The following is a 24,457-nucleotide window of genomic DNA, read 5'->3' as shown; positions in this document are numbered from 1 at the left end:
CTCCCCCTATGGCATTCCGAGCTAGGTGTATGGCTTATCCCTCATCGTCTGTCTCTCCTGCTAGAACTTCAACTCTGGGGTCGCAGAGACGGTGCCTCCCCCACCTCACTGAGCACACGAAGTCCTCAGCCCCTGATCCACGAGGGAAGGGGCACCTGGTCTCTTCCCACGACTGTCTTCTCTGCACAGCCCCCTCCTTGACCTGGAGACTCCCTCTCTTGCCTCCAAAAAAGGCTCAAACTTTCTTCTGCGGGCTGTTGGTGTCCTTCCTAACTCCTCTGTCCTGGCCTGACTGCGGAGGGGTTCTATCCCTGCAGGTCCACGGGGTCAGAGAGCAATGGCTCCTCACCCAGCCTGCCCTTCCAGGACCACGGCCATCTTTCTTGGGCTCACAAGGCTTCCAGCTCTTCTTCACAGAGGTGAGGGGGGGGAGGAGGAAGAGGGCAGGAAAACAGCCCCCACCCCGCCATACACAGGCACCGGATTCCAGAAACTTCACACACAGACCCAGAGGACGGTGCTGGACTTGGCCTGCCGGACTCTGGAGCTGGTCTGAACCACAGGCTCACCCGGCTCTGTTTCCTTCTTGTTTGGGGCTAGAGGTTAACAAACAGAACTTTTCTCGGCTTGCATCTCATTGTTTATTTTTAAAAGGAGCAAAAAGGGAAGTGTCGGGAACAGCATCCCCCACCAGGGCGATTCTCTGTGGCCGCTGAGCCCCAGGGGGGAAATTCTGTCTTCTGGGGCAGCCCCGTGTGCTCTGCGGGAACCCAGCGTTCCAGGTAGCTGAACATCCGGGCAGCTAAGGCTGACCTCCTCAACCAGGGAGCGGAAGAGCGTGGCCTGCAGTTGGCTCTGAGCTCTATCAGGCAAACATGTTTAAATGTTACCAACTTTGAGATATAACGCCTATACCATACAACGTGTGCAGTTCAGTGGTTCTGAGGACATCCATGGTTGGCACAACCACCGCCACCATCCGTTTTACCTCCCCAAGTACCCCAGGCCCGTGGGCAGTCATTTCCCACTCCCCTTCCCTGCAACCCCTGGCAACTATGGATCAACTTTCTGCTTCAATAGATTGGCCTTTTCTGGATGTTTAATATGAATGGAATCAGACAGTATATGGCCTTCTGCGTCTGACGTCTCTCACTTGGCATAATGTTTGCAAGGTTCATCCACCGCGAATCATGAATCAGTACCTGTGAGTCGGGTCTCAGCTGCGGCAGGCCGGACCTTCGCTGCAGCCTGGGGGATCTTTCATCCCTGCACATTGGCGTCTCTCTGGTTTCGTGCTCGGGCTGTCTAGTCGTGCCTCACAGGCTCCAGAGCATGTGGACTCACTAACTGTGGTGCGGGGGCTTAGTTGCCCCCAGCAAGTGGGATCTTAATTCCCTACCCAGGGACCAAACTTGAGTCCCCCGCCTTGGAAGGCAGATTCTGAACCACTGGACCACTTGGGAAGTTCCGTTGCATTCCTTCTTAATGCTAAGTGGTGTTCTGTTGTATGGCCAAGCCACACTCTTGGATCCATTTCCCAGCTGAGGGACATCTGGATCGTTTCCACTCTTTTGTCTTCTATGAAGAACGCTGTCATGAGCACTCATGTGCAAGTTTTCGTGTGGATGGGCGTGCATGCTCAGTCACTCAGTCGTGTCTGACTCTGCAACCCCATGGACCGTAGCCCACCAGGCTCCTCTGTCCATGGGATTTCCCAGGCAAGGATACTGGAGTGAGCTGCCATTTCCTACTGCAGGGGATCTTCCCAGCCCAGGGATGGAAGCCATGTCTCTCGCGTGTCCTGCACGGGCAGGTGGATTCTTCACCATTGCACCCCTGGGAAGCCACACAGGCTTTCAGTTTTCTTGGGGACAGACCCAGGCGTGGGCTTCCTGGGTCTTATGGTAACTCTGTGTTCAATCTTTCAAGGAAGCACCAGACGGTTTCCCAAGCAGCTGCACCGTTTTTACAATCCCTGCTACAGAGTACGGGGGTTCCGATGGCTCCATATCCTTGCCAGCACTGGCTGCTGCTGTCTTTTGACCCTGAAAGGTGCAGGGGCCGTAGCCCAGTGCTTTCTCTTACTCAGCAGAAACATTTAAAAGTTGAGAGTCGACCTAAAGATCTGGATTTCTGACTTCTCTTGAGGACAATGGTTCTCTGGCATGACTGGGGCAAGTTCACCGTGGAAGCTGACTCATGGCCGTCCTTCCAGGTCACCATGGTCCTCACCCAGCCACTTCCCTTGTTGCAAGGCTCATGACTTCTCGGCTCATCTTTAATGCTTGTCTGAGGCCAGCTGAGATCTGCAGAGACAGTGAGACTTCATCATGCAGTCTTTCTGGAATCATCTTCACTCAAGCCAACTGGGAGGTAAACTGCAAATGTGTTTTAACTCACAGTATTCCGCACTGATGGTCCTGGAAGAACTTTACCGTAGAAATATCTGGTTGATGAGCGAGTAAACCAATGATACATTTTAAAACAAAAATTCCAGTTTTTTTCTTCATAATGTTTTCTTTTACAAAAGTGTTCTGTTAAATGTCTAACTAATCGTGATTGAAGTTCAGACTGCTTGGGCTCATACTGGGGCTCCTCTACCTTTTAGCACAGTACTCACCCTCTCTGGGTTTTGTCTTCCTCATTTACGAAATAACAATAAGTAAGAAATCGACCCCAAAGTTAGTCCACAGAGAATGTACTCAGGACACTGTTAGGATTGAGAGCTATCATCATCATCATCACTTCTGTTTTCATCTGTGAAATGGGCCAGGGGTTTCCAGAACAAGGGTGGACGGAGATGCCATCTCGGGGTGACTCAGGTTCCAGGCTGCAAAGTGAAGGGTTCACAGGAAGGGACACGGTTCCTCTGAGAAATGACAAGGAACCAACTGCTTGATGAGTATGAGAGGAAGTGAGTGAATGGCGGTGAGTGGGAGCTGGAAAATGCAGGCTCACTCGAGTCGCTTAATCTATCCAGTGACAGGGAGGCCCTCTGATGCCCGGGGGAGCCAGGTATGGGTCCTGGGGTCAGGAAGGTGCCCAGTGCACAGAGTGGAGAGGCTGGGGAGTCTGCCCAGCGAGGCAGAAGCCCCAGGCCCGAATGCTGGAGGCGCGGGCGAGCATGGAAGGATCCCACGACCTCCAGCCCTGGAGGCCTGGGGCAGTGGTGATGACTCGGGGCTTTGGAAGGAGGCATGAAGGCTGCCTTGGCCACTTCTGGCTTAATGCCTGTGTTCCTCCACCTCTCACCTTCCTGAGGCCCTTCTTTCACGTCTAAGGAGAAAGGCACTTCTCTCTCAAGCTGGCAATGTGGTGGCTCCCCTGAACCTCAGGAGACTCTCAGGGGCTCACGCTTCTCCTTGAAGTCTCTTTACCTGCTTTGGCAGAATCTTTCTTCTCCACCCCAGTCTCATCTCTTGAGGCCGCCAGTCTCATTCTGCACCCCATCCACACTGGGTCTTCCCAGGTTCCTCCTTCCCTTGCTCCAAGTAATAACAACAGGAAGGGTTCCCTTCCTGTGAACACTTCACCCTGCAGCCTGGAACCCCGTGATGGCACTTCCATTTACCCTGGTTCTGGAAGCCCCCGGCCTGTTTCACAGATGGAAACAGAAATGATGATGATGATAGCTGCCAGTTCTAACAGTGTCCTGAACAAGTCTTACACGGACTAAATTTGGGGTAGATTCCTTGCTTATCGTTATTTTCCAAATGAGGAAAGAGTAGTGATAACCCATGTTTGCTGAGCACTTAGTGTGTGCCTGGCATTGCGCCTGTTACTTTACAGAACAGAACTCATCTAATTCATCCTTATAACACCCTGGGAAATAGGAGGCCCCATTACCACCCCCAGCTCATAGATGGGGAAACTGAGGCCCTGAGAGGCCAAGTCTGAACTCCACGAGGAATTGGCAGCTGGTCTCCTGGAAGGCCTCCTGCCTGAGCCCTGAGTTCATCTCCAGGCCGCAGAATATATCTGGCAGCCAGGTGAGGACCCAGGGGTCCGGTATCTCTAGCAAGAATGAGTCCCTCTGCATTATTTAGGAGGCAGGCGAGAAATGTCAAGAGCAACTTAGAAGCAACAATACATCTTGGGATTTAGCACATTGATCCAGTGCTCTTGGCTACGAGGAATAAAAATTCAATCAAAAGAGGCTCAAGGGTTTCCCTGATGACTCAATGGTAAAGACTCCTCCTGCCAACACAGGAGACATGGGTTCAGTCCCTGATCTGGGATAATCCCACGTGCCATAGAGCTACTAAGCCTGTGTGCCACAACTATTGAGCCTGTGATCTGAAGCCTGAGCTCCACAATGAGAGAAGCCACTGAGCTGAGAAGCCCGCACTCCAGAGCTAGAGAGTAGTCCCCGCTCTCACCAACTAGAGAAAAGCCCATGCGGCAACCAAGACCCTGCAGAACCAAAAATAAATACATACTTTAAAAAAAAAACCAAAGAATATTAAAAAATTAGAGGCTTCAAAAACAAGGAAATGATTGTCTTGTAGCTTGGAAGTTTGGAAGTGATGGGGAATCGGGGATTGGTTAGTGCAGCAGTTTAATAACATCAACAAGGACCCACATCCTAGACTGGGGCTCTGCCCTCCAGCTGCCTCTCCTCACTGGCTCAAGCAGGCTGCAAGCGCCATGACCTCTCCCCAACCCTAGAGGGACAGAGCCCATTCCTCCCCTTTTTTTCCCCTTTATCTAAGAACGTTCATATATTGGGTTGGTCAAAAAGTTCGTTCGAGTTTTCCATAAAATGTTATGGAAAACTTGCACAAACTTTTTGGCCAATCCAATATAAATTTTTTTAAATGTTGGTATCATTGAGAACTCCACATAATGTTGTTTTATTAGTGCTCTTTTTATTTAACATAACATCTATCCATTACTTTGTCAACAAAGGTCCGTCTAGTCAAGGCTATGGTTTTTCCTGTGGTCATGTATGGATATGAGAGTTGGACTATAAAGAAAGCTGAGCACCGAAGAATTGATGCTTTTGAACTGTGGTGTTGGAGAAGACTCTTGCGAGTCCCTCGGACTGCAAGGAGATCCAACCAGTCCATCCTCAAGGAGATCAGTCCTGGGTATTCATTGGAGGGACTGATGTTGAAGCTGAAACTCCAATACTTTGGCCACCTCATGCGAAGAGCTGACTCATTGGAAAAGACCCTGATGCTGGGAAAGACTGAGGGCAGAAGAAGAAGGGGACGACAGAGGATGAGATCGTTGGATGGCATCACTGACTCAATGGATGTGGGTTTGGGTGGGCTACGGGGGTTGGTGATGGATAGGGAGGCCTGGCGTGCTGTGGTTCATGGGGTCTCAAAGAGTCAGACACGATTGAGCAACTGAACTGAACTGAACTATCCTTTGATCAAACTTCTTAGTGTACAACACAACGTGGTTAACTACAGACACCCTGAGGTGGAGCAGATCTCAAGACCCGAACTCCTCTTAGACCAGCGAAACCTCACACCTGCTGAATAGCAGCTCCCCACATCCCCCTCCCTCCAGACCTGGCCAGCCAGCATTCTACTGTTTCCACGAGTCCCACCACCCTAAATGCTTCAGGTAAGTGGGCTCTTGCGGTGCTTGTCCTTCTGTGACTTGCTCAGTTCACTTAGCATAATGGTAACAATCCAGCAATCCCACTTCTTAGTATTTATCCAAAAGAATTGAAATCAGGATCTCCAAGAGGTATCTGCGCGTCTTCATTCTTTGCCGCATTATTCACGATTTCAAGATGTGAAAACAACCAAAAATCCATTGACAGAGGAGTGGATAAAGGAAATGGGGCATACATACATCGTGGAATATTAGTAAACCGTATAAAGGAAGGGGCTCCTGTCTTGTGCTAAGTGAAATGCGCCTCTGTCTCTTTTGACAAGCAGGGAAGCCTTTCCCAGAAGCTCCCAGCAGATTTCCCGGCACGTATCATTGACCAGAATCGTGTCCCTTGCCCCACCCCGAGTCCCTGAGATGGGGGGATTTCCTGGCCAAAATGAGGGTCTGTTAGGAAGGCTGACATGGGGACTAGCTGGTTATCACTACCAGCACCTCTTCCTTGAACTACCTGCTTTCTTACACCTGCCTTCATTTCTGTGCTATTCTGACCTCGTTCTCCCCTTTCCTCATAAATTCCATAAACTTACACTGTTCCTCCAACAAATCCCCTTCCTGCTTAACTTGGTCCGATCTGACCCTGACTGAGACACCGGAATTTCCTCAGTGATCATCAGCACCGTTATCACGCATTATCGTTGCCGGTACTTACTGAGTGCTTGCTAAGTGTGAAGGCCTATGCAAAGCTCTTTGCCTCCACCAGGGTTATTTGCCCCGCAGGGGACTTTTGGCAATGTCCTTAGACACCTGTGATTGTCACAATGCGGGGCAGGGATTGCTACTTACATCTAGCAGGCAGAGAAGTAAGGGAAGCTTCTAATCTAACTTGCCGTGGCCTCAACTGCAGAGGATGCGCCGGCCCCAGACGCCGGCAGTCAGCAGGCTGAGAAAGCCTCTCTTAACCCGTTCTGGAGGAAGGACTCCTCATTACAATATTTCAGAGAGGAATTCCAGTTCAGAAAGTCCATCACGCCCAGATTGAAGACCCTCCCCTTACACTATCGAGCAGAGAATGGCCGAGAAGCATTGCTGTGTGCCCAGCACCACGCTGAGCAGCTGTGGGGCCAGAGGCTCAGCCTTAAGCCTCAGAGTTCGAGCTCATTTTCCTTCTTTACTCTGTTTGCCCCCTGCCAAGTTCCGAAAGTTGCTTGAGGCAGCGAGAGCCTGGGGTCATTATCCAGGAGAGAGAAAAGAGACCAATACTATATCAGCTCCGTAAGCAAATATTCAAAGCAGTTCCTCAACGAGGGAATTTCACTTGGGCTCATGAAGGTACGGGCAGTGAGATGGCAAGAGATTTATGCAGAAGAAAGCTCGTGTGTTTCTCGGGAATTCTTACAGCTGTAAGCAGTGGAAATCCAATACGAAGTTCATTTTAAAGAGAGAAGTAGAAAGGACTTCCCTGTGGCTCAGCTGGTAAAGCGTCTGCCTACAATGCAGGAGACCTGGGTTCAATCCCTGGGTCGAGAAGATCTCCTGGAGAAAGAAATGCAAACCACTCCAGGATTCTTGCCTGGGAAATCCCATGGATGGAGGAGCCTGGTGGGCTATAGACCATGGGGGTGCAAAGAATCAGACACGACTGAGCGACTTCACTCACTCACTCAGAAAGAAAAACAAATTAACGTATATAACTGAGTTCAGGGCTACTCCAGCTTCAGACACGGCTGGATCCAGGCACACCCACGCTGCTTTTAGGACTCAGGCTGGCCCCACCTTGCACCTTGGCCTGTGTTGGCTATATTTCCTGGCAGTCTTTGTTCTCACGGTGGCTCAGGGGCCATGGCTCCACCAGGCTAAGATCCCACTAGCTCAGCCACTTCAAGGCAACAATTTTTTCCCTTCTGTTCCACAGAATTGAGTTCTGTTGGCTTTGACTAGATCACGTGCCTACCCCTGAACCAATGGAAGTAGCCAGGGGCCTGGGAAGCTCTGATTGGCCAGGCCTGGACCACCAGTCTGCCCCTGGGGCTGGGGCCAGCTCAGCTGATGGAATGGTGCACCCCAGGGGGGACATCAGTGTATTCTCCAGAAGGAGGAGAAACGGGAACTGGGTGGGCCCAGACCACGGGGAACACAGCATCTTCAGCGGTCCACCCACCAAATCTGACAAGGACCCGGGTTGAGCCTGGCATCAAGCCCAGAAATAAATCTGGCGCCTTTCTGCCCTCTGGGAGGAGGGAAAGAGATAAACAAGTATAATTCAGTGCACCGTGAGGGGCTTCCCTGGTGGCTCAGTGGTAAAGAACCTGCCTGCTTACATCGGAGACACAGTTTCGATCCCTCATCTGGAAAGATCCCACAGGTCGTGGAGCAACTAAGTGAAGTGTGCCGCAGCCATCGAGCCCGAGCTCGAGAGCCCCGGAGCCGCAGCTACTGAGCCCGCCTGCCGCAACAACTGAAGCCCACACGTCCTAGAGGCTGCACTCTGCACCCAGGGAGTCACCACAATGAACAGCCGGCAGTCCGCAACTAGAGACAGCCCGTGCAAGGCAGCAGCAGTCCAGCACAGCCACAGATAAATGAGATCAAAGTCATTTTTAAAAGGCACTGTGTGAGATGTCCTGGGAGGAAGAAATAAACAAAGGGCTACAGACATTGGAGGCAAGACGTTTACACTCATCCCCGAGGAGAGGAAGGGCACTCAGCTGGCAGGAGCCGCTTCAGTGAGGCTGAGGAGGTGGGGCGGGACAAGGTGTGTCTGAGGATCCAAGAGTCGTCCACGTGGTTTCCACACGGGGGACGAGGCTGCAGGAGTCAGGGCAGACGGGTCACCCCAACTGAAGCGTTTGGACTTGTTACCCAGGTGACAGTGGGGAGCCACTGATGGTTCTAGAGCAGAGACGTGACCCAGAGCTGGGCTTTCTTTTTTATTTTTAGTTTTTATTCATTTGGCTGTGCCGGGTCTCAGTTGCAGCATGCAGGACCTTCGCTGCATCATGTGGGATTTTTCTGTTGCAGCACACGGATCCCCTGGAGAAGGAAATGGCAACCCACTCCACTATTCTTGCCTGGAGAAGTCCATGGACAGAAGAGCCTGGTGGGCTATAGCCATAGGGTCACAAAGAGTCAGACATGACTGAGTGACTCTCTCTCTCTCTCTCTCTCTCACACACACACACACACATGGACTCTTTGTGACCCCACGGACTATACAGTCCATGGGATTCTCCAGGCCAGAACACTGGAGTGGGTAGCCTTTCCCTTCTCCAGGGGATCTTCCCAACCCAGGGATCAAACACAGGTCCCCAGCATTGCAGGCGGATCCTTTACCAGCTGAGCCACCAGGGAAGCTCTGATGCATGTGGGATCTTAATTCACCCACTAGGATCGAACTGGGTCCCCTGCACTGCAAGGCAGATTCTTAACCACGGCCCCACCTGGGGAGTTCCAGAGTTGTGCTTTCTGAAGATGAACAGTGTGGAACAGAAGGGCTGCAGCACAGAAAGGCTGGGAGGAAGCTTGGGTGGCTGTCGCAATTGTCCTGGGGCAGGTACGGGGCTCTGGGGTGGGACAGAGGCCTCGGAGAGGTGGCAGGCCGTGGCTTTCCTCACTCATCTGCCCACAAAACACCTCAACTCAACCATGTTCCCTAAACCGACAGCAGTATCTGCTCCCACCTCCCGGGAACGGAAAATGGTCCCTCCAGCCTCCCAGTTACTTGGACCAGAAAGCCTAGAGCTGGCCTGCTAGCCTCTTTGCTCAGTGACCCCTACAGCCCCCGGCAGGCAGTGCCATTGGCTCTGACTTTCAAAATACACCCCGAATGCCACTTCACACCACCCCTGTGCCTGTCACCCTGGGTGGCGTTGCTCCCCCAGCCCCCATGCCCACCCTGTCTCTCCTACCCCAACCACTAGTATTCTCTCAGAGCAGCCAGAGGGATCCTTCAAAAAGACAAAGCCCCTTTTGTTACAGGAATTGAAAGGCACTTCCGGCACTGTCCTGCCCGGAGCCCTCCAGTGGGACTTCATAGCCCCAGAAGGAAATCCAAAATTCCCTGGCCTGGAGGCCCTGTACCCTTCGACCCCGTGACCCCTTTGACCTCCTCCCTCCGCTCTCCCGGGCTTACTCAGCTCCAGCCCCACCGCCTTCCCCTGTGGGGTGCTTAGCAGACGAGGGGGTGTGAATGGAGAACCGAGAGACAGAGGCCTGAACCCTGATGAGGCCTAAGGATAGGGTGGGGGCCCGTGGGCGGACCCCAAGCTGTCCAGTTAGGCTGAGCAGGGCCCCAGCTGGTCCCTGAGGACGGGACCATGGCCACCCTGGCCAGCCCCACACCCCGCTTCTATCGACCTGCGTGGCGCCCACCGCGTGCCCCAGGCCGGGAGTCAGGACAAAGGAGGAAGGCAAGGCAGGGACGGGCCTGGTCCCCTCTCCAGCTCTGGTCCCCTCTCCAGCTCCTGGCCCTTCTCAAGACGCAGGGACGCTGAGTGCAGGTGGCAGGGGGCTGGACACAATGACCTTGAGAGGTCACTATGTCACCCACTTGGTCTTGGCGGTCTCCCTTCACTCTTGCCTCAACAGACTGAAAGATCACAAAGCCATCTCTTCGACAAAGCGTGTGGACTTGACAAATATTTGCCCAGTGGCTCTTTGTGCCAGGAGCACCGGCAGAGGACATTTTCGCCGCAGCTGCCAGCTGGCTTACCCCACTTCCCCGCAAACCAGAGGGTTCTGCTTGGTGTTACCCAGAGGGGGACAGGGGTTCTGGGAAGTGGGGTGGTGGGGCTCCAATACTCAGGGATGTTCACCAGCGCCGGTACCTGCAGGAGCCAACCCATTGTGAGCCATGGAGGCTAAAGACAGAAAATATCCGGACTTCCTTGGTGGTCCAGTGGTTGAGACTCCGTACTTCCACTGCAGAGGGCACAAGTTTGATCCTTGGTCGGGGAACTGGGATCCCACAAGCTGTGTGGTGTGGCAAAAAAAAAAAAATAGACAGAAACTACTGGGTTCAGCAGATCAGATGTGCAGGACAAAGGGCAGAAAAGAGACTGGGACCCTAATTCCTAGGTGGGGTGCCTGGGTTTCTGTGCTTCCAAACACCCATGTCCAAGCCCATTCCCAAGTTAACAATTACAGCTACACTCATGTTCCACCCATGTACCAGGCCCTAGGCCAGTATCTCATACCAATTACCTGGTTTCATTCATTCGACAAAAGTTCACTGAGCACCAACAGTCTTCTGGTTATTAGTAATGACCAAAACACCCCAAACTTCCTGCTTTCCTGGAAATGACACTCTAGTGCCATGACAAATTAGTATAACATGTCCTGTGTGAAGCTTCCCTGGTGGCTCAGATGGTAATGAATCTGTCTGCAGTGCAGGAGACCTGGGTTTGATCCCTGGGTCGGGGAGATCCCCTGGAGAAGGAAATGGCAACCCACTCCAGTATTCTTGCCTGGAGAATTCCATGGAGTCAAGGAGCCTGGCAGGTCACAGTCCGTGGGGTCGCAGAGTCGGACATAACCGAGTGGCTAACACACTTTCATGGGTATTAGAAGGTGATAAGTAGCTTGGAGAAAAACTAAGTAGAGAGGGATCCTGTGATGGGGAGAGTCATCAGTGGCATCATGCTGTCGTCATCTGCACTTTGCAGATGAGGAAACTGGGGCTCAGAGAGGCTGTGTGACTTGCCCAAGGTCACACAGCTCTTAAGCGTCAGAGATAGGATTTGAACCCAAGCCCGGTGGCTCCAGAGTCCTGGTTCCTGAGACAACGAGGATGCCTAGGCCCCTGTCTTTAGCACAGGCACCTGCATAGCCATGAGACAGGAAGACTCAGGGAGGAAAGGCCGCCAAGGAAGGGGAGATGAGAATTAGCTCCGGCACTGCAGCAGCTCCCAGATGTGCAGCTTTGGAAGGCATTTCTCCCGCCTGGGCCTCAGTTTCCACTTCTGCAAAATGGGGAGCTGCAATTCTTTTTTTTTTTAATTAATGTTTTATTGAAGGATAATTGCTTTACATAATTTTGCTGTTTTCTGTCAAACCTCAGCATGAATCAGCCATCAGTTCAGTTCAGTTCAGTCACTCAGTCGTGTCCAACTCTTTGCGACCCCATGAATCGCAGCATGCCAGGCCTCCCTGTCCATCACCAACTCCCGGAGTTCACTCAGACTCACGTCCATCGAGTCAGTGATGCCATCCAGCCGTCTCATCCTCTGTCGTCCCCTTCTCCTCCTGCCCCCAATCCCTCCCAGCATCAGAGTCTTTTCCAATGAGTCAATTCTTCGCATGAGGTGGCCAAAGTACTGGAGTTTCAGCTTCAGCGTCATTCCTTCCAAAGAAATCCCAGGGCTGATCTCCTTCAGAATGCACTGGTTGCATCTCCTTGCAGTCCAAGGGACTCTCAAGAGTCTTCTCCAACACCACAGTTCAAAAGCATCAATTCTTCGGCGCTCAGCTTTCTTCACAGTCCAACTCTCACATCCATACATGACCACAGGAAAAACCATAGCCTTGACTAGACGGACCTTTGTTGGCAAAGTAATGTCTCTGCTTTTCAATATGCTATCTAGGTTGGTCATAACTTTCCTTTCAAGGAGTAAGGGTCTTTTAATTTCATGGCTGCAGTCACCATCTGCAGTGATTTTGGAGCCCCCCAAAAATAAAGTATGACACTGTTTCCACTGTTTTCCCATCTATTTGCCATGAAGTGATGGGACCAGATGCCATGATCTTCGTTTTCTGAATGTTGAGTTTTAAGCCAACTTTTTCACTCTCCTGTTTCACCTTCATCAAGAGGCTTTTGAGTTCCTCTTCACTTTCTGCCATAAGAGTGGTGCCATCTGCATATCTGAGGTTATTGAGATTTCTCCCAGCAATCTTGATTCCAGCTTGTGCTTCTTCCAGCCCCGCATTTCTCATGATGTACTCTGCATATAAGTGAAATAAGCAGGGTGACAATATACAGCCTTGACGTACTCCTTTTCCTATTTGGAACCAGTCTGTTGTTCCATGTCCAGTTCTAACTGTTGCTTCCTGACCTGCATACAAATTTCTCAGGGGCAGATCAGGTGGTCTGGTATTCCCATCTCTTGAAGAATTTTCCACAGTTTATTGTGATGCACATAGTCAAAGGCTTCGGCATAGTTAATAAAGCAGAAATAGATGTTTTTCTGGAACTCTCTTGCTTCTTCCATAATTCAACGGATGTTGGCAATTTGGTCTCTGGTTCCTCTGCCTTTTCTAAAACCAGCTTGAACATCTGGAAGTTCACGGTTCACATATTGCTGAAGCCTGGCTTGGAGAATTTTGAGCATTACTTTACTAGCGTGTGAGATGAGTGCAATTGTGCGGTAGTTTGAGCATTCTTTGGCATTGCCTTTCTTTGGGATTGGAATGAAAACTGACCTTTTCCAGTCCCGTGGCCACTGCTGAGTTTTCCAAATTTGCTGGCATATTGAGTGCAGCACTTTCACAGCATCATCTTTCAGAATTTGAAATAGCTCCACTGGAATTCCATCACCTCTACTAGCTTTGTTCGTAGTGATACTTTCTAAGGCCCACTTGACTTCACATTCCAGGATGTCTGGCTCTAGGTGAGTGATCACACCATCGTGATTATCTGGGTCGTGAAGATCTTTTTTGTACAGTTCTTCTGTGTATTCTTGCCACCTCTTCTTAATATCTTCTGCTTCTGTTAGGTCCATACCATTTCTGTCCTTTAGAATCAGCCATAGGTATACATATATCCCCTCCCTTTCGAACCTCCCTCCCATCTTCCTCCCCATCCTGCCCCTCTAGGTTGATCCAGAGCCCCTGTTTGAGTTCCCTGAGACCTACAGCAAATTCCAATCGGCTGTTTATTTTACATATGGTGATGTAAGTTTCTGTGTTCCTCTTTCCATCCATCTCACCCTCTCCTCCCCTCTCCCCATGTCCATAAGTCTATTCTTGATGTCTGTTTCTCCACTGTCACCCTGTAAATAAATTCTTCAGTTCCATTGGAGCTGCAGTCTTCCCTAGAGTGGGGGCACCCCAGGGTGACCCCCAGCAGGTTTCATACTTGCCCTGCAATCTATCCTATACCAAGGGCACCTCCATATAAGACCTTGTCACTCCCCAGCACGAACACCCTGATGGCTCCACCGCACTCTCCCTGCTGGGGTGCTCTCCGCTCGCTCCCCATGCTGCGTTGCCCTGGCCGCCAGCTGCTTGTGCCCATCCCCTGGTGCAGGCCTGCCTCCGGCTCTTCGCCTGCACCCCCTTTGCCTGGAACCCCTTTCCGCAAAGATGGGCAACAAGCAGGACTCGGCCCTCACCTGAAAGCCAGAGCTCTGCTGTCCCCTTGGCGTCGAGATGCCAGAGACACCCAGTGGGGACGGAGACACTAACAGAGAAGGGCAGTCTCTCTCGACACCCCGGAACACGCACCATACACACGACGCAAGAGCAGACACACCCAGGAAGGCACGCTGGGATGTGGTATACACAGGGAGCCACAAGCCTGCTCAGACACAGCGCCCCAGCATGCAAGGCATGCATGTGCACACTCAGCGACGGTGTCAGACACACATGCCCCTCTGTGCACACACTCACACTCCAGCAGCACACACACACACACAGATGCGGGCACACACCTCCCTCAGGCGCCCGGAACAGCCCTGTGCCAAGTGTCCTGGGCCGGGGACGCCCACAGCCAGCCCTGGCGGGAAGGTGTCCCGGAGAACAATGGCGCCCCTCCCCTCCCGCCTCGCAGACACAAGGAGCCATTGTCAGGCCGCCGCACACACGACCGGCAGACTTTCCACAGCCTCCCCACGGCTGCGCCCGAGTGTGGGGGTGGAAGGCTGGCGGCTCCCCAGGCCCACCTGCTCCCATCCGCCCACCCCGGACCCCGCCTCCTCCAGACCCTCCAGCCTGGTCCTACAGACCCCAAGGGGCCTAACCCTCCGGCCCACGTCCCCTGTGGGTCTCATTAACCCTCCTCAGGGGGGAGTAAGTGTTACCAGGGGCAGGGCTTGGTGGCCCATAGATTGAACACCCATGCTGTGTGACCCTGGGTGAGTCACTCCACCTCTCTGAGCTCCGCTGCCTCATCCATAAGATGGGATAATGCCACCAGCTACCTCATAGGGTTGGGAGGATAGAGCATACAAATGGAGTCAGAGCATACAAAATGCCAAGGCAGGGCGTGCAGTCTAGGATCTGGGAGGCCTGGGCTCCAGTGCCAGCCCTGTGGCTTCCTGGCTACAAGGCCTTGGGCAATCGGTGTCCCCTCCAAACCTCAGCCTTCTCACCATGGAGTGGGGATGATCATTGTCCCTCCCGCCCAGCTGGTGTCCACTCCAGCTGGGGGTGGGTCTGGCGCACAGTAGGCACCCAATCAGTGCTGGCCATGATCCATTATCTTACATGGACGAGGGCCCCTTTATTCATTGGTACCTTCCTTTCATTTGTTTGACGATATTTCCTGTGGACCTACTATGTGCCATGACTGGGGGCTCCTGAGCTTGCTGGGCCACAGTGGGCCTCGTAGATGTTTATCGACTGCCTGAATGAAAACTGTGGTGTCGGAGAAGACTCTTGAGAGTCTTGGACTGCAAGGAGATCCAACCAGTCCATCCTAAAGGAAATCAGTCCTGAGGGTTCATTGGAAGGACTGATGCTGAAGCTGAAGCTCCAATACTTTGGCCACCTGATGCGAAGAACTGATTCATTTGAAAAGACCCTGATGCTGGGAAAGATTGAAGGCAGGAGGAGGGGGGGACGACAGAGGATGAGATGGTTGGATGGCATCACCGATTCAATGAACATGAGTTTGAGTAAGCTCCAGGAGTTGGTGATGGACAGGGAAGCCTGGCGTGCTGCAGTTCATGGGGTCACAAAGAGTCAGACACGACTGAGTGACTGAACTGACTGAATGAATGAATGAAAGAAGGCAATTCAGTGCCCAGCATGCCCTCCAGGCACCCCAAGGACACCAGCTCAGAGTGGTCTGGTGGCCCGGGTCAGCCTCTTAGAGGCTTGTGACATCCAGCCAGGGTCCTTTGTTGGTAAAGTAGCAACCGGACCGCTGATCCCAGCCCCAGAAGTGAGGCTGAGGTGACAAGCAGTGCGGAAAGGGGAGGAGCTGCCGCTCAGGGAGCAACTACCGTCTGGGGTCACCTGCCGGGGGCGCCTCGATCTTTTCAGGACCGGCTCCTTCTCATCCTCAGGTCTCTGTGCAAACAGAACCTCCCCCAGGCAGCTGTATACGCACCTCCTGACCCCCGTTGCCACACTCTGATCAGTTTCATCAGAAAACTTTCAGCACCACCTGACTTCAGGTGATGTGTTCCTTGGCTCGTTTAGTTTACTATTTCCCGCTAAACCAGGGTTTCTCAGTCTTGGCACTCTGGACTTTGGAGGTCACATCAGTCTTTGCTGTGAAGCGGTGCCCTGGGCACGCCATGATTGGTTTACCAGCACCCCTGGCCTCTCTCCACTGATGCCAGTAGCATCCCCTCCCCCCACCCACATTTGCTGCTGCTGCTAAGTCGCTTCAGTCGTGTCCGACTCTGTGCGACCCCATAGACGGCAGCCCATTAGGCTCCCCTGTCCCTGGGATTCTCCAGGCAAGAACACTGGAGTGGGTTGCCATTTCCTTCTCCAATGCATGAAAGTGAAAAGTGAAAGTGAAGTTGCTCAGTCGTGTCCGACCCTCAGCGACCCTGTGGACCACAGCCTACCAGGCTCCTCTGTCCGTGGGATTTTCCAGGCGAGAGTACTGGAGTGGGGTGCCATTGCCTTCTCCACCCACATTTGTTATGACACCACAAATGCCTCGAACATTGCCAAGTGTCCCTGGGTGACATAATAGTACCTGGCTGAGAGCTGCGGTCTGCAATAATGAGCGCAAGGTGGGCAGGGATCCTTATCTAGTTGGTTTCCTGCTCTATGCCCCAGGGTGTACCGTAAGTATTCAATACATTCTTATTGGATGAATCTTAAAGAGATATATCACAAAGACATACGCTCTTCTTTTTCTCAGAATGCTTTTCCACGCCTTTGTCTGGTGAACTCCTACTCATACTTCAAGACCCTGGTAGGCAATGTGTATGAGAAAAGTGGGCTGAGCAGAGACTGGGAGGAAGAAGAGAATATCTGCTATGTGCTGCTCTGAAAGGGGAACCATGACCCACTCCGGCTTCCCCACGCCCCGTAGGAAAGCGGACCCCGCACAGCCTGAGATTCCTGTTTTTTAAGAGAAGTCGGAAAAATGGATTTTACGTCAACTCTCCTGATATCTTGAATGTTGGTAACTGATTCACATTTTAAAAAATTACATTAAGGGCCAAACCAAACATATTCCTGGGCTGGATACGGCTGTGGGTGGCAGCAGGTTTGCCCTGAGGGGTTGGGGGTCTGGCCACCTCTGGGTACCCTGAAGGTTAGAGGACAGTTCTTGCTCGTGTGTCAGTTGCATCCGCTTTGCTGTAATAGTGTGGAAGGGGGTCCTCATAGGGCAAGGCAGCTCTGATGGGCAGAGGTGAAACTGCCAGCAGAAGACGGGGTGCACAGGCAATTGCTCAGCCCACCCTAGGCCGGCTACAGGCCCAGTTCAACCCAGAGCCCGAGGTGGAGGTCCAGGTGGGGAGGTCATATCCTGGGGCCTGTGCTAAGCCAGCCTGTGGCTCTGAAATTTCCACACCGTGGGCCTAGTGTTGGGGCTGTTCACCCCAGATTCCTTGGCCTCTCTAAGAAATAAAAACAGGGAAACAAAGGTGGGGGCAGGGCCTCGCTGAGAGCTTGGCCTGTAGTCTCGTGGGCAGGCACAGGGGGAGCAGGAGGCGGACTTCTCTGGAAAGTCCCTCTGCTTCGGGAACTGGCTGGGTGCCGGGGAGAGAGGACACCCGGAGGCTCCGAGTCTCTGAGGCTCCAGCCGTATCCAACAGCTCCTCTGACATCTGCCCTTCCTGGGACAGAACTTTCCAGAAACGGAAAATTGAAAAAACCCCTTTCTGCAAACCCTGGGCCCCCTTGATGGGAACCAGGGGGCTACAGGGCAAGGGTATGAACCCCAGGCCCAGGGCCCAATGTCCCCTGAAGCCACAGCCAGCTTCTCCTATGCCCACAGCCCTTTTGGGGGTCTAAAGAGCCCCCCCAGCCAGACCCTAAACCAGCCAGGCCCAGGTCACAGCAGACCCTGTCACCACGTCCAGGAGGCTGCAGCCCCTGGACCACACCTCAGAGACCCCCCAGGGAGTGGGCCTGGGTTCTCCAGTGTGGGTTCTGCATCTACAACAGGCCTCTTTTGTGATGGGAAGTCGAGTATGTGGCACGTGATTGGTGCTGGGAAGGGAGAAAAGGAAGTAACGCTTTACTGAGCAAGGACTCTGCGGGTTGGAACCGTCTATACACTCAGTCTTCAGCCTTACCACGTAACCCTGCCTGGGTGCAGTCAACAAACATTTGGTGAGCAACTGCTATGAGCCGGGCCCTGAAGGTTTAAAACAGAATAACATAGAACTGAGCTCTGCCCTCTTGGAGCATATAGTCTGGAGGACAGGGATTAATAAAGTCCCCAAATCATGTCAAGCAGTGGAGGGACGTTAACACAGGGCAAAGGGGCACCCTGGTGGCTCAGACGGTAACGAATCTGCCTATAATACAGGAGACCCGGTTTCGATCCCTGGGTCGGGAAGATCCCCTGAAGAAGGAAATGGCACCCCACTCCAGTACTCCTGCTGGAGAATTCCACGGACAGAGGGGCCTGGTGGTCCACAGGGTCACAAAGAGTTGAACACGACTGAGCAACTAACACTTTCGAAGGGTTAAAGAGTAATGGGGAGCAACTTAAAAGGTCAGAGCTGCCTCCTGAGGGCATTTCAGTAGAGACCCCAGTAGGATAAGGAGGGGTATCTGGAGGAAGGATCTTGCAGGCAGAGGCAACAGTAAGTACAAAGGCCCTGAGGCAGGAGTGTACTGAGCCTGTTGGCAGGACACAAGTTGCCCAGTGTGGTAGGAGGGGAGGGAAGGAGAGAAAATAGAAGAAGATGCGCTTGTAAGGGGAGCAGAGGGGCAGTTATGCAAGCCCTGGGAGCCACAGGAAGACTTTGGCTTTTCTGCCAAGAGAGGTGGGAGCCATGTGAGGATTCCGAGCAGAGGAGGGTCATGACCCGACTTCCTATTATTCTCCCCATGTTAGAGATGAGGAAACTGAGGTTCAGAGAGGTGAAATCACTGGCCCAAGGTCACACGGCCAGTGAACACCCCTGGTGGAATTTGAACCCGCATCCGTGTGACTCTCCGTCTTTCCATTTCCTGACAGTTCCTGGTTTGGGGAAACCTGCCAAGGTGGCACAGTGGTAAAGAACCCGCCTGCAATGCAGGAGACATGGGTTCGATCCCTAGGTCGGGAGGATCCCCTGGAGGAGGGCATGGCAACCCACTCCAGTCTTCTTGCCTGGAGAATCCCATGGACACAGGAGCCTGGAGGGGTACAGTCCATGGGGTCACAACGCGTCAGACACAACTGAGCATGCTCCTGCGCGTCTGGTTCTGGTGCGAGTCGGGAGGCCAGATCGGGGCAGGGAAGGGACTTAGAGCTGCTGTTTACAACTCCTTCCTCTGCCCAGGGCCACACCTCCTCACTCAGGCCCTCTCCCTCACCCCCGCCATCCTCCAACTGCCTGGGCCATGGATGAGCTCCTAACCTTTCAGACCATCCCCTCCCCGGTACAGACTAGCTTTCCAGTAACGGACCAGAGGGGCCACTCAAAGGACCCAGCACGCGTGGCGGGGTGGCAGCTGAGGACCTGGAGCGCCTGGGGCCACTGTAGCTCTGCCTCTACTGTGCAGAATGGCCAGGGCAAGTCCCCAGCCTCCAAAGTCAGGCTTGTTTCGAGGACAATCACTTTCTTTTTCTTGTAAAAAGAAGAGAAATGGTCAGCCCTTCAGTTTCACTCTGAGCCTGTGGATGTCTTTCCAGTAACTGCAGGGCAGGGGGCGGGGCCACTGCCTGGAGGCGGCCTGTGGACGCCTGGGGCGCTGTGGTTGATGCCACCTGGCCCCCCTTGCATCACCCCGCTCTCCACACCCCTCCCGCCTCCAATAATTGCGGTCTTCGGTTTCCCTTTAACACCAAATACAAAACTCCGCTGGAGGTAAGGCAGAAGGGAATCTGTGTGAATCTCTGAATTGTGGTTGAATAGAGATATTCTTAGGCGCCTGCTTGCAAGGGTGGTGAACTTTTGGTGCTAAAAGCAGAATTGCTTTTCAGTAAATGTTATTACTCAAAAGGAAGTTGTCACTGCCACCGCCACCCCGAGCCTGTTCCAACTGCCACACGGTCAGTCAGACCCAAGGCAGGGAGGGGGGTGGTCTCTGCATAGCTCCCCAGGACCCCACCAAGCCCCCACCAGAAGCTCTGGCCATCTCAGCTGACCCCGGCCAGCTAAAGCTGACATTCAAATGCCCACAGGCTGCCCTGGCATCATACCTCAAGGTACCAACCCTCTGCTTACTCAGCATTTACGTCTCCGAGCTTGAGTCTCAGAGGAGCTGAGCCTGAGCTGAGGGCGGGGTTGAAGGAAGAGCGGGGTTGACTGTTTCTTCCAGAACTGTAGTCCATCTGGGCAACTCACCCTTCTTAATCTTTGTTTCCTCTTCTCTAAAATGGGGAGGGGGTGATGATGCCCCAAAGCAAAGAGCTAAGCATCCCAACTGGTTATGGTAGATGCTTAATAAATAAGGTTATTATTAATAGTCAAAATGACACTAAATTGAAATCAGACTAGGGCTCAGCTCCACCATAACCTTGGACAAGTCCATTCCTCTCTCAGTCTCACCTTTCTCCTGCATAAACCAGAAATAGTAATAATACCTATTGTGCAAAATTGTTGGGAGACTTTGATGAGCTGAAGCGTGTAAGTCATGAGGCACACAGTAGGTAGGCAGTCAGCATTCCTTCCATCCCTTCTTTTTGCTGCCTCAGAGAGGCTAAGTCCTGGGCTCGTGGTCCTCTGGGGCCGCCCAGCCCATGGGACCGCCTGTGTTCCTCCTTCACCGAGAAAGGCCCTTGAGAGTGTGCTCCAGAGCCCAGAGGGCAGACAAGAACCAATCAGACCAACCTTAGGGCAGCCGTTTAGCACACAGCCCTTAGTGAGAAAGGAGTCAAAACAAACCTCGCATGGGGGGCTCACCATCCCAACCTAGGGAGCCAGCCGAGGATGCCCTAAGTTCTTATCGCCCGCCTGTCGCGGCCCTGAAGTGACGAGGAATTTACAGAGCAGCAGGCGCACTGGAGCGCTGGGCCCTCTGTGAATCTCTAGTCATCTCTTGGAGTCTCTGTACCAAGCCCTCGAGGCAGGGCCTCCCGCTGCTCAGACACTTGCAGGGGTGGAAGCCAAGGCTCAGGTCGGTGAGAGGTCTGCTTGACTGAGATTTGAACACAGCCATCAGCATACCACACAGTTAACCACTGCACGACATCCGCTGTTTGAGATTCTGAGAGTGCCTCCATGTTACCAAAGATACAATTGTGTTCAGAAGTGGCTAGGTAGAAAAAAGTTGTATTTGTATTCTCTATCAAATTTCTTACGTTGAGATTGGTGTAGATTCAGGGGCAGTCTTAGGAAACAGAGATTCCTACTTACCCTCTCCTCCATTTCCCCCATGACAACATCTTTTAAACGACGACACAGCCAGATTGCTGACACTGATCCAGCCGAGATGCAGAACGTCTCCGTCCCCGTAAGGATCCTTCCCGCTCTTCTTTCATAGCCCCAGCCATCTCTCACCCCCAACTCTGTCCTTTCTCCTGGCCACCACTAATCCCGTTTCCATTTCTACAACTGTATGAGTGTAAGAATACTATATAAATGGATTTCCCTGGTGGTACCGTGGATAAGAATCTGCCTGCCAATGCAGGAGACACCAGTTCAATACCTGGTCCAGGAAGATTCCACATGGCGTGGACTAACTAAGCCGTGCACCACAGCTACTGTGCCCACATTCTGCAACTGTTGAAGCCCCTGAGCCTAGAGCCTGCGCTCTGCAGCAGGAGAGACTACCGGAGTAAGACGCCTGCTTCCTGCAACTAGAGAGTAACCTCCACTCACCACAACTAGAGAAAGCCCGAGCACAACAACGGAGACCCAGCGCAACGGAAATAAATACACAATTTTTAAAAAGAATACGATATAAATATTCCTAAAGAAAATCAATCCTGAATACTCATTGGAAGGACTGATGCTGAAGCTGAAGCTCCAATACTTTGGCCACCTGATGTGAAGAGCTGACTCGTTGGAAAAGACCCTGATGCTGGGAAAGACTGAGGGAAGGAGGAGAAGGGGACGATAGAGGATGAGATGGTTGGATGGCATCACCGACTCAATGGACATGAGTTTGAGCAAACTCCAGAAGTTGGTGATGGACAGGGAGGCCTGGCGTGCTGCAGTCCATGGGGTCACAAAGAGTCGGACACGACTCAGCAATGAGCAACAACAATGTAAATGAAATCATATGGTTTGTAACCCTTTGGGACTGACTTATTATTTTTTTTACTCACATAATTCCCTAAAGATTCATCCAAACTGTTGCACGTGTCAATATTTTGTTCCTTTTTATGCTGAGTAGAATTCCAAGGTATGGGTGCACCAGTTTCTTTAACTGTTCACTATTGCAGGGCGTCTGGGTTACTTCCATGCTTGCCTATTATAAATCAAACTGCTATGAACATGTGTGTACAGGTTCTTGTGTGAATCTAAGTTTTCATTTCTATATTCAGGAGCACAATCGCCAGATCATCTGGTAGTTTTTAAGACATTGCCTAACTGTTTTCCAGAATGCTGTGCCATTTTATGTTCCCCCTAGGAACGCGTGAGTGATCCAGTTTCCCCAGTCCTCGCCAGCATTTAGTGTTCTCATCATTTTTCATTTTAGTCATTTGGATGGGAGGGTAGTGATACCTCATTGTGGTCTTAATTTGCATTTCCCCTAATGGCCAGTGACGTTAAACGCCGTTCCATGTGTTTATTTGCATCTGTGAATCCTATTCCATAAAACGTCTTTTCCTGTCTTTTGTCATTTTCTAATTGGATTTCTTTTTCATTGCTGAGTTTTGAGAGTTCTTGATACATTCTCAATACTAGTCCTTTGCCAGATACTCGGTTTTCAAATATTTTCTCCTGGTCTGTAGCTTGTCTTTTCATCCTCTTTGACAGAGCAAAAAAAAATTTTAATTTTGATGAGGTACAATATATCAGTTTTTTCATCTTATGAATTGTGCTTTTGGTGCGCAGGTGTAACAATTCTTTGCCTGGCCCTAGATCCTGAAAATCAATTTTCTCCTACTTTAAAAGAAATAAATGTTTTATAGTTTCGTGTTTTAGTTTAAGTCCATGATTCATTTAATCTTTGTTATAAGGCGTGAGATTTGGGTCAAAGTCAAAGATCTTTTTTTTTTTGCCCGTGGATGTCCAGTTGCTCCCGCACTATTTACAGTAAGTCCCCTACATACAAACCTCGGTATCAGGTGTGAGTGACACTGCAGCTTGCCCCCCATCTCCTGTTGCTGACGGTCCTTCATCTCAACCATCCCCCTCCCCACCTCCCTCCTCCACAGTAACTCTTCTTGCCCTTGATACCAGCCCTTGTATGCCAGCTATTGTACTCTGCTGCTGCTGCTGCTGCTAAGTCGCTTCAGTCATGTCCGACTCTGTGCGACCCCATAGACGGCAGCCCACCAGGCTCCCCTGGCCCTGGGATTCTCCAGGCAAGAGCACTGGAGTGGGTTGCCATTTCCTTCTCCAAGGCATGAAAGTGAAAAGTGAAAGTGAAGTCGCTCAGTCGTGTCCAACTCTTCAAGACCCCATGGACTGCAGCCCACCAGGCTCCTCTGTCCATGTGATTTTCCAGGCAACAGTACTGGAGTGGGGTGCCATTGCTTTCTCCGACTGCTGTACTTTTTAAGGTACCACACTGTAAAATTAAATTTATTTTCTGTATTTTTTGTGGTTTTTTTAAAATGTATTATTTAAAAATGGTGTGCTACAGTCCATGGGGTCGCGAAAAGTTGGACACAACTGAGCAACTGAACTGAATTGATTATTTGTGTGAAAAGAATTATAAACCTATTAAGTATAGTACTGTACAAACAATTGTGTTGGTTGGGTACCTAGGCTAACTTTGTTGGAGTTAACAAACTGGACTTACAAACACGTTCTCGGAACGGAACTCAGTCATATGTAGGGGACTTACTGTATTAGAAAGGTTATCCTACAGAATTGCTTTTACAATTTTATCACAAACCAGCTGGAGATGTCTGTGTGGGTCTAAGTCCTTTCTTCTGTCCACTGATGGTATGTCTCTTCCTCTGCCACACTACTCTCTCTTGTGCAGTAAACTTTAATATGGGGGAGAACGACTCCTCCCACTTTGTAGAAAATTGTCTTTGATAAATGGGGTGGCCAAGCTCTGTTCCTCAATTTACTTTTTAAAAATAGACTATCGAAGCAGATATGGCTGAGGCTCCACAGAGATGTGTGCGCCTCCTCTGAAGTGTGCAGCTGTAGACAAGGAGCTGCCCAGCCAGAGGACTACATTTCCCGATTGCTTTGTGTCTGGGTGGAACCGTGTGACTAGTTCTGGACAGAGGAGTGAGGCAGGGCAGGGTCGGGGAGAGGGTGCACATGTACGTCACTTGGGCTGACGGGTTCCTTCTGCACCATCTCCTCTCCCGCTGGATCTTGATCCCCAGGGTGACTTTGAACACGGCAGAGCCTCCAGCAGTTGGGATACCTAAGTGACTGTGTGAATCAGGTGTGATTCCCTCCTCCCTGTGACCATCCCAACGAACAAAACCAGCAGCATTTATAAATGAAATACTGCAGCACTGTTA

At 51.7% G+C, this 24,457-nt stretch overlaps 1 long non-coding RNA gene across 1 annotated transcript; it reads left to right on the top strand.

The window, feature by feature from the left end:
• The first annotated feature begins 281 nt into the window (after nucleotides 1–281).
• Nucleotides 282–23,993, top strand: LOC112449348 (uncharacterized). Its single transcript, XR_003037914.2, has 3 exons — nucleotides 282–5,259; nucleotides 5,394–5,577; nucleotides 16,607–23,993. It is a non-coding gene; the product is annotated as an uncharacterized lncRNA (long non-coding RNA).
• The last annotated feature ends 464 nt before the right edge of the window (nucleotides 23,994–24,457 follow it).

Source organism: Bos taurus, chromosome 13 (assembly GCF_002263795.3).
Source record: "Bos taurus isolate L1 Dominette 01449 registration number 42190680 breed Hereford chromosome 13, ARS-UCD2.0, whole genome shotgun sequence".
Lineage (NCBI taxonomy): Eukaryota > Metazoa > Chordata > Mammalia > Artiodactyla > Bovidae > Bos > Bos taurus.
This window is presented reverse-complemented; position numbering and strand designations above follow the sequence as displayed.